Raw genomic sequence first — 16,302 nt, 5'->3', positions numbered from 1 at the left:
AAAGAGATTTTTCTTCTGGAAAAGAAACAACAGTGAACAAGATGGACATAAAAACTAGATAACTACTCCTTTTTGTGTATGTGCTTCAAAATATAAAATTTTGCCATAATTTTTTTTTAAGGGGGATAACCTGTCAAATTTTCCTTTAAACTCTCCATTGTATAACTACTTCCAGCACCAGCAAGAGCTCCAATATATATGATCAACTGTTTTGTTGCCAAGTTGAATGTACCTTTTATTAAAAAAACGAAACAAAAAAACCCCACCACACTTTATCTAGAGATTACTGAGAAAATATGAAGCTGCACTGTCTTTATTAGGGATTCCATACTATCTAATAACAGACATAAAACTCAGAATGACAACTGCACATTTCAAGAATCATTAAATAGAATTTGCAGTATCTAAACAAAAGGAGAAACTCAGACCAAGAACTCTAGTTTTGCAAAAATTAATTTAAGTGCATACACAGGCAAAAATCCAAAGCTAGTGGCAGTTTTTGGGAAAGCTGTCTCCACAGATTCTGTACTGACAAGCCAAGCAACTGCCAAGCAATGTTTCAAAACAAAAGAGAGACTCTTGGAAAGTGCCAAAAGACATGTTATATTCTGCCATTACAACTCATGCTCTATGAAAAGGAAAGAGAGGACGCTTGTACTGGGATTCTCATTGGCACTGTGAATCAGGCACATTCCGTACTAAGCAGATTCCCAAGGAAACACACGCCAGCATGGACTGCAAAAATGAAGAAATGTTCAGCTGTGACGAAAATCAAAAGAAAAGTAGAAACAAAGACAATGCAACTTATGTCCAAAAAATGGTGCTTTAAGCAGAAGTCAAATGAACAGCAAAACTCTTAAAACACACAATTTTGACAGCATATTTGAATTATATTCTGCAATCTATTCTTCCTTCTAATCAGCCTCTACGTTTGTTCGCAGATTGAGATACTCTTATTTCATTTTCTGAGTTTAGAACTAGCTAGTTCATTATATTCTTGACTTTGTAGTCTGATATCCAGCCCCTGAACGTCACACTTCCATCTGTTTTTCTTGGACCATATGAAGCATCAGAAAGCTGTCTCAATGCACCCTTCTCCAGAACAATCTTCACTGTTATACAAATAAGCCCTCTAGCGGTAAAATGACTGTGAGACCCACCACATTCAGAGTTTCTGTGCACTCCCTCTGCAGAATAAAAATCTTACTCTCATAATACCTCCTAACTAAAGGTGAGCCTCTAATAGTCTATCTGTAACCTCTTTTGAAAGCTATTCACTGAAGATGACAAAATTTATCTTGGGCATGAGTGGTGGCTTTGTTACTGAATCCAGAGATAAAAACATAATTATCAACACAGAATAGAACTGTCAAAGGTACAGAACAAATTCAGCATAATGTTAGAGAACACCCCAGATTTTATGACTGTTGAAGAAGTATGCCAATACAGAGATAATGAACTCCACCACACGCTAGCACTTAACTAAGCCCTTTGATTACCAAAATCATGAGTGAATGCTTGTGTTCTTTTCATTCTAAGCTACTGCATTTCCTTTCTCTTCCCTAAGAATATTTATTCTCTAGTTCTAAATACAAGTCAGTGACTTGATAACAGAAACCACCAACAACACTGACCTATGTTTGTGGCAGTGATTTGCATTATAACTGGCCAAACATCACCAATGCATCAGATACTTTATCTGAAGCAACTCAGCTTCACATACTGCCAGACTTAACACTGTCAAAAATTCCTAAATATTATGCTAACATTTCATAACAGAAGACTAACATGCTATCTAGTTTTAAAATAAAACAGTTCTATTCTATATTAACAAGCATGGGCAAAAACTTCCCGTCGACATACTTCTCCTCTTACTTTAACACAGCAATGAAACAAATTGTTATTACATGAAAAGGAGTCTGAAGGGACAGTGATTCTGTACTGGCACATATTTCCACATATTCAGGAGTACTAATGAAACAGAATTATCTGTGTGGCCAGATCAGAGCTTGCACTACGTTTTTAATGACTCAAGAGCTCAGTGACAGTACCATGGTGTGTTTGCAACCTCGCTGCAGGGATAATTAAGGAGACTCTGCTGGGAGAAGTCACTAATCACCTTCCACAAAACACTGCCTGCTTCAGAACACCTCAGACCCCCTGTCTGTTCTGAGTAGAGGTGAGCTTAGGGAATCATGGTGCACCATCAGTTCACAAAACAGACCCCTATCCTTTCTCACTTGACAAGCCTAAAGCCTACCAGGTAGAATTCAAATGGAAAACTTCTTTGGAAGTGCAAGTGCCAACAAAACTCTATCAACACAACAACAAATTAATTTTTTGGCCTCCATTTAAACACTTCTTGTGTGATTTCTGCCTATCATGCACATGCCCTGATATAACAGAAAGTGGTTATAATTCAGAGAACAGTGGCAGAAGATGAATCACATGTTCTGTTGCAACTTGACAGCTAGAAACTCGATATTAACATGTATTTCTGAAATTCCTTGCAAAACCATTCAGAAATGAAACTAGTGCAAAAATGCATAAACTTGAAATGCAGGTTCAGAAGCAACACTAAAAGTAAATGTAACTTCTCTGACAAGATTGACAGTAGTTGTATTACTTTCAAAATACTCCAAATAACTGAATAGGAAAACACACAGATGACTGGAAGAAAAAGCCCTCCAATAGTAACTGCTGACAACTATTAGGCTGGAATGTCCATTCTGTGGGGGCCTACAAAGATCTGCAATGGACTGGATTTCGGTTCAACAGTTTCACTGACAATTCTAATAATTAAACAGGAAAATTTGCTTAAGAACTGCATATATGATACCAAGCAAGGAGAAATCTAAGTGCTCTGATGAGCATGATCAGAATTCAGCAATCCTGAAAAACTGAAAAGACAGTTCTACTAAAGAGAAAAACAGAGGAAACAGTCCCAATGAACAAGACAACACAGCTACACATTAGAAGATGTGTAGCACTAATTCAGGAAAAAGAAATATTCAGTACAAGGTTACTGCAGAGAACACAAAAAACCTTTTGACATGCTAAAAAGAGCATCACATACAACACAGGATGTACGTGAACCTTTTCTATATTCAGAAATATGTATACTTGTAGCTTATTTCAGGTATCACTTTAAAAGCTGAGACAACCCTGGTGAGAACAAAATAAAGTATTTTGAAATAACTGATATGTGAGGAGAAGTTTAAAGACATAAGTTCATGTGATTCAGAAATCAGCAGTTAGAAAGTCATCATGAAAGGACAGTGACTAAATACTTTTCAATGCTAAAAGTATCAACCAGCTTAACTTGTACTTGGGAGATTTTGGTTAAAAATTCATGAATCACAAGAAGAGAAAGCTCATAAATAGGTTACCTTGAAAGGCTCAAAGCCCTCATGTCAGCAATTTCACATGTTGCAGGTCTGGTCAAGATTGTATGATCTGGGTTCAGAGCAGCTGAAGAAAAGTTAGTTACACTGAACTTAAGGCAGGGTCTACAAAACACTTTGAATCTTCATTCCCCAACCAGCCAGACTGGCAGAGCTGTTACATGGTACTGCAGCTCCTCCACTTTCAAACAGCCACCCTCAATTTCTCCTGATGAAAAATGGGGTCAACAGAAGCAGAGGGAGAATGATGCACACCTGAGCTCTGTCCTGCCAAAGTGAAGCTTTTTCTGAGTTACATACGAAAACACCAGGTAGCCCTCTTGGGCCCTGAATGGTTTTCACACTGGTTTTCCAAATGTAGCTAAATTCTGTAATATAAAGCACACTAGAAAGGTACCAATGCCAAAGGTGCAGTTTATAGCTACAGATGGCAGTAGGCCTAAGGAATCTAACGTGGATTTACCTCCAAGTCTTGAACTTTTGCCAAAATATTGAAGCTACCATTCTGTGTTACACAATGCACACACATGCATAAGGACACTTCTGTACCAGCAGAATCCATCAGTATAATTGTATGAGGGCAATGTCTTGAGGCAATGCACTAAGAGAAAATTACAAGAGAGGAGGCATCTTTGGTTTGAAAGAGAGTTAACAAAATTTAAAGTCTTCCTCCAAACTCTTAAAAGGATCCATAATACAGCTTTTTTTTTTTTTTTTTTCATGTATTAGCCACAATTACTCTGTGGGATAAAAAGAAGCATCTGTCTCTTTCTATGGCTTCCAAGACTAAATCCTATCACTCACTAGATCTCTGCAGCTCAGATGTCTTCAGAGAGAAGCTGAGCAAAGCAAGATGCAGGTGCCATTATTAATGCAATGTGACATTGCAAAGGAAACTGGATTTCCTCCTCCTTTTTGTTCAGTTTCTGGCAGAAAAGCAAGTCTTACATTTAGCTTCCCTAGCTAAAATTTGAGTGCAAAATAAAATATATCACACAGCTGTATATATATATTTTGAAGCAGTATATAGTCCTACACTTCGGCTTCAGAATTCATTTTACAACACACAGTTTTTGGTCCCTTGCTGCAGAAGTTCTTTTGTACCTAAACTACATGACTCTATATACTATCAATCTCAGAGTTTAATCTACATGGAGGATGGGAAGGAAGAGCAAGATGCCAACACTGTTATTCAACCCACCTTCAGGAACAGTTAGGGAGTGATGCAAGGGGACATGAAAGACAGGCTTAAAACTCAGTGCATTTGAAACTTCTCATTTTAAAGATTTAAACCAGAATAAAATTATTAAAACACTGTAACAGAGCATCCATATGAGGAGGTGCACTCCTAATATTTCTTCTTCAGCATTACCTTTAACTTCTCTGGCTAGCTGAGGTCTTGGTGTAACCACCACAGCACCTGAGGCTGCTTGGAAAGCTTGATCAATTTGCAAAACTCATAAAAACAGAACAACAATATAATACAAGGTTCTACCCATACTCAGCAAATTGAGAACTTGCAATTCCAGCCATACCAATACAATACCATCCCACTGGCAAAGAACGGCAGTCTCACAGGAAATTACCAGTATGTTTTGTGCTACATGCAGCTGCCAAGATAAGCACCAAAATAACTATAAATCCTAAAGAGGCAGATCCACTCATTCCTACTGACATACCCAGAGTCAGTTTTATTTGGCTGTGACAGAACCTTCCAAGTTTATGGAAGACCAGTTCATGAAGCTATTAGCATAACGGTACCAGTATCCCTTTTCCACCTGCTGTCTCCTTGGGGAGGAATATGGCTACATCCCATTCTCACTACCAGCTGCGCTCTTGACTCTTAAAGGACAGGCTGCAGACAGAATTTAGAAGTCATTACAGTCTATTCTAATTACAGGGAGTGAAACAGAAACAGGAGGACTGACAGGAATACTCTATAATCTGTTTTGCGGACTCCTTTGCTCACATGCAAGGAGTTCACCCTCAAATCATGCTTACGTATGCATTTTATGTTTTAAAAAATAATGTAATACACTTTCTACAGAATTAGTCTGTTAAACTGGCATCAAGACCACTGGAAAGATGTCACACTAATACCCATCCCATTTCTCCTGCTTCGTCCTGCAATTACTAAAATTACACAGGAAGTGACACAGGACTGCCAAATGGAACCGATGTTAGCATGGACTGATAATTCCATGTGTTTTCAACATACTATAGTCCAAGATATAGCAATAATTTTTCTGTTACAAAGCATTCTTGGTATATAATTTTTCTTAAACAGACTCTTAGAAGCTAGGAGAACAAAAAAAAGTATTTGAATTCAATAATTTAATTTGCTAAGCTATGAGAGTAAAAATCTAAACATTTCCTATAATAAACTGTTTTTTCTCATTTCACAAGATTCTAAAACAAGTTTGTCTCATTTTTCAGTCATTATGAACTTCTGAAAAAATACAAAATATGCTGAGATGCAGATTAACTGCAGTATCACAAATGATATTTCAAGTTTAATAAAAGATACCCTAATATTTGACATTGGTTTATCCATAATCCATATACCAGGCACATACACACACACTTTTCATCATAGAACAAATCCTCTGACTCAAGCTAACCTTGATCAAACATATCATGGTTTATGAATTCTCAGCAGCATCTATCTGTATCTCCATTGTGTAATTCATTGTAGACATTTAGCTGATTATAGGCAAGCATGAGGAATCTCCCTTGATTTCAAAAGGACTGTTTGAGGCATGAAAAAAGCAGGACACACCTCACAGCTTGCACACTGTCACAACACATGAAAAATCCTTTTGAAAATTATGTATCATTCCACTAATTTCTTCTGATCAGAAGAGTGAAAATCTGGATTGACACTCTCTTTCACTGTAAGATAAAAATTCAGTGCACAAATAAAGCAATTAAGCCCCAGTTCTTTTGACATTTACTTTCTAGCATGACTCATGACCATCTTCAGCCTGGGTTTAATAAAACGTTCTCAGCAAGACTATTAAAAACCCCCAACAAACTCTCTGCTATAGCCTTTCAATCCAGTGCTTCATTTTCCTGCACAATTTGAGCTCCAAAATAAGTTTTCATCTACGTGTGCCAGGTGGCATTTAAAAAACAGAACAAAGCAACTGGAAAAAAAAATTTCATTAATCCAGCACATGATTCTTCAGAGCTTTTTTAAAAAAAGGGTTGGGAGGGTAAAAACTATAGCAACAAATTTCACTCATTTTAAAATAAAAAACTATAAAACCTATGCTGCAAGCGTCCAATAAATGACTACTAATTATGTTTACAACACCGAGCAGGTATGTAAAAAAGTCAACAACATGAGTACTAAAGTTGATCCAGAAGGTTTAACACTCCAAATAAGAATGTCAGAAGTTATTGCAAAGAATTTTAGTACAAGAAAGGTAAATTTTTCTGCAATTTTCTAACTAGGAAACATGTGAGCAACAATACTACATTAAGACTCTTTCTGTAAAGAGGTGTTTATATCTAATCAACAATACAGAGGTTCCAACATGTTTGACTGGCTTTCTCCTGCTATTTATAGTCAGTTTGACTGATTTCCTATTCTCCATCTCTTTTCCAGCTGCAGCTGCAAACCCCATATTTCCTACCCTACCTGCTCAGAGCCACTCATTTTCACTGTTAGTCATCAGAGGATACACATGACAAAGTGTATTTATTGTCCAATACTGCACACAGTTTAAAAACCAAACAAACCAGCCAAAACATAGCATGTTACACAAAGAAATTATAAAAAGCTTTTCGTGGACATAGGAAAACATTGCAGTCCCTAGAAAAGGAACACTCCTAGTAAGAACAATACAAAGGAACACTGCTGCAAACTGCATCAGAGATAAATGAATATACAGTGGAGCCCTACAGCTCTAACCTATTCACAGATTCCTAGGAAAAGCCATTATTCAGGCTTGTGCTGGCAGCTATGGGTAGCACATTTGCAGAGAATTATTTAAATAATTTAAGAGAATAAACTAATACATTATTTACAAAACAAAATAATTCAGCTTCATGAAATGCTAAGCTAGTCTTGAAATGGTTGCTAAGCAAGAAGGCTTTGAATGTTCATACTCTGTCTTGTCATTAAACAATTACTAATCCTAATCAAGTGGAAAGTAAACAATTAATATTAATAGGTATTAACTTGGCTTTTGTCTGGACGTTCAAGTTCCAACTGCCAACAAGGAAGTGTACTCAGCATATTCAGGCTTGAGCTGGAAATATTTACACATTAAAGGAAATTTCTTTGTGGGAAATAATAAACTAAGTGGGTTTTAAAGAGATCTGAATGTCTGATTCTTAGAGAGTTCTCTAAAATGTCTTGTAATTGTCTGCAAAGATCTGTTCTCTATTCATCCTCCCTTTTGAAGTTTTGTCGTTCTGGTATCCTTGCACAATCCCAGAAGAAACAGGAAATAATACTCTTACTCTGTCTTCTCCTGCTGTTCTTCCAGGCTGACACTTCTGAAGCCCTTATTAGCATAGTAAAGAAATGTGCTCTCTTCCTACCATATTTCCCCCATCCAACCTTCCTAATAGGAATACAGCAGTATCTACCAGATAATCGTAATTCATGAGGAATGGCACCATCTCAGCCACATCCATTTCTGATTCCTACTGAAGGAACACTGAAGTACCCTTCTGGAAAGTTCAGATCTTTTAGCTAACTAGCACCTGACACCTTTGTGGCTCCCTATTTCTACCACCATCCAGGTGACAGCAAGAAGAGAGAATTACCTTTTGCTATTATTGTTTCTACTAAGACACCTACAAGGTTTTCTCACAGTGAAAAGGCTTCCTGTGCTCTTAACCTTCACTGTAATGTCACAACCAAACTCATAGAATCCAACTTAAGAACTAAAAATGCTTCTCAGACAGAAAAGACAATTGAAAAAAAAGCACAGAGAAAACTCATGAAAATCCAGGGTAGAACCTATACATATGGTAATTACTTATGATGCCAAGAGTATATTAACATTAGCTGCTTAAGCAGCATTTCACTAGAGTATAATTCAAATTATTTTGAAAAAGTAGGTACACCATTGTATAAAAGCATTGCACACTTTCCCAGGCAGCTCTGGCCAGGTAATTTTCAGTTATTAGACAGGTTACACTGGAAATCACCAGATTCTGGGAATTAATTTTGAAAGAGTGTGACTACATAGTTGGCTGTACTAATTTACTATTCCCTTGGCCTCTGCCGCAGAAAGGATCCTGCCTATAAAGACCCCTGATCTGTTCTAGCTCAGCCATTCTTTGCACACTGTCTTCTTTAAAGATGAAAATCACATTCTGAATTGTGTCAGCAAGGAATGAACATTACTGTCAAAATCTTCCAGTTGGAGCAGACAAAATAGTAAAATACATTAACACATTCCAGCTATCAGGGTTGAAAAACCTGATGCAGTACCTTGATTTCTTACTGTCCTACACATTACTATATGTGCCCATTTATTCACCACATTTCAGTGCTTGCACATAGTTTGAAGAGCACAATTCATTGTGATTATTTTTCAATTTCAAACATAGCAAATTGAGAACCTGAAAATGGAAGGGTTTGAGTAAAGAACAGAAAATAAGGAGAAAGAAAAGAAAATTAGTCACAAATAGGAAAATACTGTTTTAAGCTCTGAGACTTTCAAAAATCTGTTGGACTATTTAAGCATAGATGTTAACATTCATTTTCATTTCTATACCAGCAGAAAGCTATGGAATGAAACTTATTTAGATCTTCAAATTTTTTAGTGTTTGTTTTCATTCTGACACACTTTTGGCATTAAGCTTTATTATTTAGAGTGACCAAAAAGTCTACACTAAATCAGAATGAATATCTCAAAAGAACCAGCAGATGGCAATAAAAAGATCTGTGATAAATTCTGATTTCGGAAATAAATATAATCTGTAGTAATGTACAACCAGAAAACCTGGAATTTTTTTAACCTCATTGATATGGTTCCAGGAGGCTTATTGAAGCAGCCAACATAAAATTTTATACACACAAATCCATGAATCTTTCCCCACATCTGAAGGTGAGGAGAAACAAAAAAACAAACTCTGAGAACAATCTGTTCCGGTTACATGTGACTTCATTTTTACTCTTAAAATATTGCCAAACAGTAAAATAAACAACCAGCAGAATTTGTTAAGTCTTTAGACATAGCCTTTATATAAAGTCTTTATAGCTTTAGAAGCTTTCTCACACCAAGGCTATTCAGCAACTACTGGAAATCGTTGCCAGGGTTTCAGCTTGAAGTTAAAATATCCCACTATTTTTATGTCTCACAATTTCAATTCTAGGAATAAACTGCTGTGGCTTACCTGTCTAGCAGAGAGCAAAAAAATCAAATTACTATTTTGCATTGTATTAAAAATATATATATATATATTTGATTTTTAAAGAAGGGCTGTCAGATATTATTTATTTTATATATATATATATGTAAAGTAAACGTTTGCAGCTGAGGTAGGGGTATTCTAGAACAGAACAACATGTTAATTGAAATCACTAGTGGTTTGTATTAACCTTTTTTAATATTCAGCACCAATAATGCTGCATTTTTCCCTTTTCCAATGTTTCCCATTTTCACCACATTCAAGCATAGGTAAGTCTTGGCTAGGAAGTCTGTTTCACTGAAATAAAATATTTGATGAATTAAATTGCCAAGCATTTTCCAAAAAATGAACCATAAAGCTGTCAGTAAGGTTTTCACCTTAGCATGAACCATTTTTCAAAAACAGATTTATTATTAATTATATTTAATTACTATTTTCTCATTATCAGTAAATAATCTAGTATTTTTTCATATACATTTAATTATTAGGAAGAAAATGAGACCACACATCAAATATTTACACTATGTACTCTACCTTCCAGTTATATCTGAAAACTGACAAACACTCAGGTTATAAATGTAGTATATATGTATACATGCCAGCTTGGAAAAAACACATTACCATAAAAATGAATTAACACATGGAAAGAGAGATACCTCAAGACTGTTCCCAAAAGAACTTCAGCAGTAAGAAAGTTAAAAGATTTTAACACTCCCAGAAATTACCACTCCCAGAAAAGAGTGGACCAGGCCGCCCAGAGAAGTGGTTGACTTTCCCTCACTGGCAGTGTTCAAATCTTAGCTTATCTTGATAAGGACATTGAGAATTTAATCAAGGGTCCTGCAGAAGGTTTGGGCAAATAATCTCCAGGGGTCCCTTCCGCCTAGACTTCTCTAATTCCCTGTGTGAACCTCTGCAGCTCCTATATCCTATGTTAGTATCTAGCAATAACACAGAAATATTTTAGCAGCAAAAACACCACTTTATGCACAGCTGTTATGCTTCAACCTTTGAGCTTCTGTAATTCCACCACTTTCAAAGGATTAATACGTGTGTATGCTGATGCAGCCTATTTTTCTGCATTTTTCCCAGTTCCTTTTCTACTAAAGCTGTCCCTTACATAAATGTGTATTTAGCATATGTTCTAAATCCAAAACTCATGAGTTCTACAAGAACAAAGCCGTTTCTCCACACATGTAGCACACTACACCATGCAGAACCATGCCTCAGTTCCACCTGGCCAGAATGGAGTCATGTACATTACTGCCAGGAAATAATTCAACCAGAACTGTTTTGTAAAAAACAAAATTACCCAGCTTTACCAGGAGAAAACAGATTGCACAGAAATCTATTGCAAAACATTTAAGAAACTTTAAAGGGAAAAAAAAGAGGAAATACTTTAATTTTGACATAACAATCCACCTAAATTTGCTTTTGGTCAGAAAGTGGGTTCAAAAGATCTTCAATTGCACTCAGGATGCAATGTTTACTGATTTTCAAGTTTGTGGAGAATGCAAAGTACAATGATGCCTAGAACTAGATGATAAATATACCTTGTCATCTACTAGAATTCAAACTGTTTGACTCTGGTAGTTTTTCCCAGTTTCTCTAGCACACCATTTCAGAAACAACTGTCAAGCTTACTGTTGAGCTGGCTGAGTGTTGGGCCTACTGCATCAAGATTATTCAGCAGAAGCTCAAAGAGCTTCTAATCTATACAAGGAGGCCTTTGATGAAAAAAATACACTCAATAAAATGGAATTCTGAAGAAAAGCTGTATACCAGGCAAGTCTCAATCACTTTGACTTTTGATCAGCTTTATTGACACACTATGATTCCTCCTTTCTGGCCTCTTATAAATGAACCATCAGCTCCTTCTCACTCAGAAAAACCAAAGCTCAAGAAAGGATTACTTCCTTTATTCTACTCCATACTTCTTACAGAACTGACTTCTCAATACAGGTTTTCTATGATGCTGATAAAGATCTATGTCCTTATGAGGACACCATGAAATTAAATCAACACAGACCAACTGTTTAAGCCATGTTTACTACAAATACACCACCCATGTCCCTATGCAAAAGTCCTCATTTCTACAGCACAGCTGATTACATTCTTCCCAAAATCATGTTGCTAGATGGTAATGTCAGATTTTATATTACCATTATCAAGAAGGACCTTCATTACTACTTAGTATTTCCAAGCTAATTACCAAATCCCTTATGTGATGTAGAACATCCAGGCTAAGTGCACTTCTGCAAAAAAGCTTTCCTTTAGTTTACTACACTGCAGTATCCAGATACATGAGTTGCTTTTCAAGGCTAGGACACATTCATGAGGAGCTGTACTTCACAGCTACTGCTTCAAAACACCACTCCTGATGTACTGTTAGAAGGAAAAATGACTGTTTAAGAGTTGTACTTAAGAGTAGAACTGATTTCTTGAACTCAGCTCTTAGAGTAGTCCCAACACTGATTTAATTTGCATTCCTTAGATTTATCAGAGTCCACATTAAAAAGAAACAGTCATCAGGAACAAAACTCTTTGTCAACAACTTTTGCAAGAAAGATTTTTTAAAGCACTGCAGAATTAAAGTTACACTTGTTTTAACCTACTTCCCTAGCTATGCACCAAGTTTCTTCAGAGTTATTTCCTTTTTTCGTGGTTCAAATCAGTGTAGGCAGTCAGAAGTGATCTGGAACAGTTTTACACAAGCACAGACACGTGTTTGGAATGTCCTACTTTGCACCTGAATTCACACCAGAATTATGTGTCTATGATGAAGTCTGAATAACTAAACACACAATGCGATACAACTGTTTTAAAATTAGGTTAATAGGGATATATTGTTTCCTGCTTTAAGGGCATTCAGTTACTTCTTTTTGTTTGAAAACTGCACTGGCTGCACTCAGTTAGCATCCATCCATAAGAAAAAGAGTGGAGTTTCATCATCTGCTCCTGGTTCAAATCACGTTGCCATGGAAGCAGATGTTGAATTGATGAAAATAGGTCAACTGTTCAAAAAAAATCACTGGTTTAATACTTGAAAAATTCTTATTATATTTTATTATTTTAATGCTTGCCATTATTTTCAAATTGGTAATATTTTATCCTGTGGTATTCTAATTAACATTTACTTTGCTCACACAATACAATATTCCCACCAAAAATGTAGATAGCATCAGAGTAAAGAGTCATTAATGGGAAAAAATATTTTGCATAAATCAGTAGGGGCTGGGTACTGAATGCTTACAAGAATATCACAAACACAATTCTTTGTTACTTCAGTAGTGTGGTGTTAACTGTTGCCATATAAGCTGTTTCCATTTGGAGAGTATTAGCATTATTAAAAAGCACTAGCTTTTTTTTTTTAAAGAACAAAAAAAATCAGGACATCACTAATACCTGTGCTTGGCTTTGACAGCAACAGTGCTTTTCTGTTTAGTTTTGCATCAAACAGATATATAAATACTCAACTGTAGTCTCAGTTACTATAAACTTATTAAAATACTTAAAGACAGCTATGATTTAAATAGGTTACCCCATCAATAGAACATGTGAAAATACACATAGCCAAATCAAAGAAATTTCCCTCTTAACATTTTCAAACTGCCTGCCAAGATGCTGTCAAAATAGTGCAAACACACAGTAAAATGTTGATCTTCACCTGCAGTAAACATCAGAAAATAAAATAACTCACCTGTATCACGATTTTCTGAATCTCTGCTAGGTGATCTAAAACACTTTCCTATCAACATCCTGACACATCTGAATTTTTTTCTGCCTTGACATTGACATACTTTAGATGCATTGGGTTTGTCCTAGAAGTTTAATGTAGTATATTCTGTTCCTGAATATTTTTTTACAACTGAAATGCAGAGTTTAATCATAAATAGAGGTGCATGGGAATACTGCCAATACATGAGATTTGTGCTCCTTTCATAATTCAGAGACCCTTCTGTAGATTAAGTGATACTTAAAGTAGAAAGGCTCAGTGGTGCAGAAGTCCTGCAAATTTAATCCAGAACAAACCTTCCACAGCACTGCTGTGTGTGTCCCACACACTGCTGCTCCTGCCCTGCTCCCTGGTGGATGGGGTCAGACAACATCTCCCACACCAATTCCCTGATCTGCTTCATCAGCACCAGGTAAAAGGAAGTCCCAGCGCAACAGGTAAGATGGGAGTACATACACAGGAAGCAAAAAGAAAGACATCCCCGTCTCCTTGAAGATGGCATAAATCTATACTGCTGCTGTTCATAGCCCCACAGCATCCAGTAATCCTCCTTTTTTGAAACTTTTGTAGTCAATGTCTTAACCTGAAATATGTACAACAGAACTTCTGATTAAAAAAAAAAACTGTAACCATGTTTAGACATGTCAGAACATGTTTAAACACGAAAGAACATGTTTAACTGTCAACACAGTAGAAACTATTTTCAACAGAAATAAAACTCATGTTTGCTGTGCTCATTTTCATATCGTTTTTTAAAATTAAATTTCTGTATAAAATGTCTTTCACTTTGGAGAACTCTTTTTGACTCTAGAAAGTTCAAAATTTGTGTTATGAAACTTTTTGCAAAATTATATGACCAGAGCTCTCTTTAAAAAACTGAGATCTCTTTTAAAAACTAAAACAAACCAACAAAAAACCCAAACCCGACATCTGTGAAGATGTTAAATACTGTTTAAAATGTACAGAAAGAATGTCCTTAAGGAGACAGCAAAAGTCTTACATTTCCACATTGAGTAGTTGCAAAACCGTTTATAACCAACCAACAACATTCCAAAAAAAAATCACATGGCTTATGCTCTAGAAACATACTGTAAGACTTGCATGTTGGTTTTGTATCTCTCTGTTTTCTCAGACAACAAATAGCTGGTAGTAACAGAAAAACAACCCTAAAAAAAATCAGGGACGGGTATATTTTAAATCATCAGGCATAGTGGTTACTTTTAATCAAAAACGTTTTTAGCAGCTCTTTTCAGACCACTGCATCATGGCATGTTGTTTTGTTGTTTGGTTGTTTTGGGTTTTTTTAATTAAGGAGAATAATTAGAGAAAACTTGACTTTTCTTTAACCAAATTAATACCTTTAATTTCCTCTGGCTCATCCAGTATTGGCCTCCAACAGTCTCTTCACATACCATGACAATTATAGATTGGTGGTTTTCACCAAAGCTGCTTCTCTACATAAGACAACATTTTTCCCCTCTCCTCCCCTCAGTACTAATTCACTTTTTCCGTCCAAACTTTCTTCCCTTAGTTTTCTGAATCTCCCCTTCCACAGTGTTTACAGATAATTTGAGATACAATGTTAAGGAGTTCCAAGAGCTACCAAATTATTGGGCTGCAATTCATGTTCCCTAAAGGGCTGCATATAAACAGAATTTAAATTTAGAGAAAAATGCCAGTCTTCTCCTTTGGTCTACCAAGAAACAGAGGTCTGCCTAGAGATCAAATAACCAGCTTCACATTTAAACACATAAAAGTCTAACACATAGCAAGCAAAGGCAAAAACAGCCCCATCTCTGAGCTGTCAGAAATCCATACTGTTTACATTTACTCATCCAGTTTTCAAAATATCACCTCTCTAGATATGTTGTCCAGGAATGACCTATATCATTACATTTGACTTGCTAAATTAGTTTTATATTAAAACTACACCTCACTGAGGTCAATGTAAATGTCCACATGTGCATAATAGAAGAGTGCATTCAGGCTGCCTGTAGATGCAAATTCCAGCAAACCAGTTGACATGATTCATATTTACAGCTAACTCTGCAAACCTTAAGGCTTGGAAAATAAAACTCAAAGCAAGCTCATAATTCATTGCATAACACTTAATACCTGTAAAATGAACAAATAAGAAATAAATGCTCCTGATGCACCTCTGTAAGGTGATGCACTTTTGTAACTACACATACAAAATCCAGACCTTTTGCCATGAGAAAAGTAATGCAGTTTCTAAAAGCTAAAATAGAATAATGGAAAAAATCAAGGTAATACAATATAAGAAAGCCCTGAAGGAAGGATTTATAAGGGCAAAGTCCTGCAATACCAGTTCTGTAAAATACCCACAGTCATCCCTCCATGTCTGAAAAGGAATGACACTGATGTGCTTACTACATGGAATCAGGAAAAGATTAAACCCAAATGCTGTTACAATCACAAATATTTACAGTCATGACACACAGTTGTTTCAGATAAGCCCTACAGGATACATCCATAAAGATTATGTAGGAAGTCTTTTTAGATATGCTCGGGTCATGACCAAAGCAGAGAAATAAACAGTTGACAAAAATGTGATTATTTTGCTTCTTGAAATAGCACTACTAAATACTTGAAGTACATGAAGCAACAAATGCTCGGTATCTTGGGAATGCTTGGGAAAGTATGGCAACAGCATTCACAGTAAATGAAAACACACAAGAGAAAGAAATCAAAAAGAAAGACTTTGAAACACTTCTTTGATAGGGAAATCTTAATTTCCTTCTAATATAAAATGTGAGGTAAAGTCTA

The 16,302-nt window shown here is 36.0% G+C and overlaps 1 protein-coding gene across 4 annotated transcripts in view; it reads right to left on the bottom strand.

The window, feature by feature from the left end:
• Nucleotides 1-16,302, bottom strand: part of ANO10 (anoctamin 10) — a 141,273-nt gene that overhangs the window by 83,329 nt on the left and 41,642 nt on the right. The window lies entirely within an intron of this gene.

The sequence above is a fragment of the Camarhynchus parvulus genome, chromosome 2 (genome assembly GCF_901933205.1).
Source record: "Camarhynchus parvulus chromosome 2, STF_HiC, whole genome shotgun sequence".
Classification (NCBI taxonomy): domain Eukaryota; kingdom Metazoa; phylum Chordata; class Aves; order Passeriformes; family Thraupidae; genus Camarhynchus; species Camarhynchus parvulus.
Note: the sequence above shows the minus strand (reverse complement) of the source record. Positions and strands in the feature narration are given on the sequence as shown.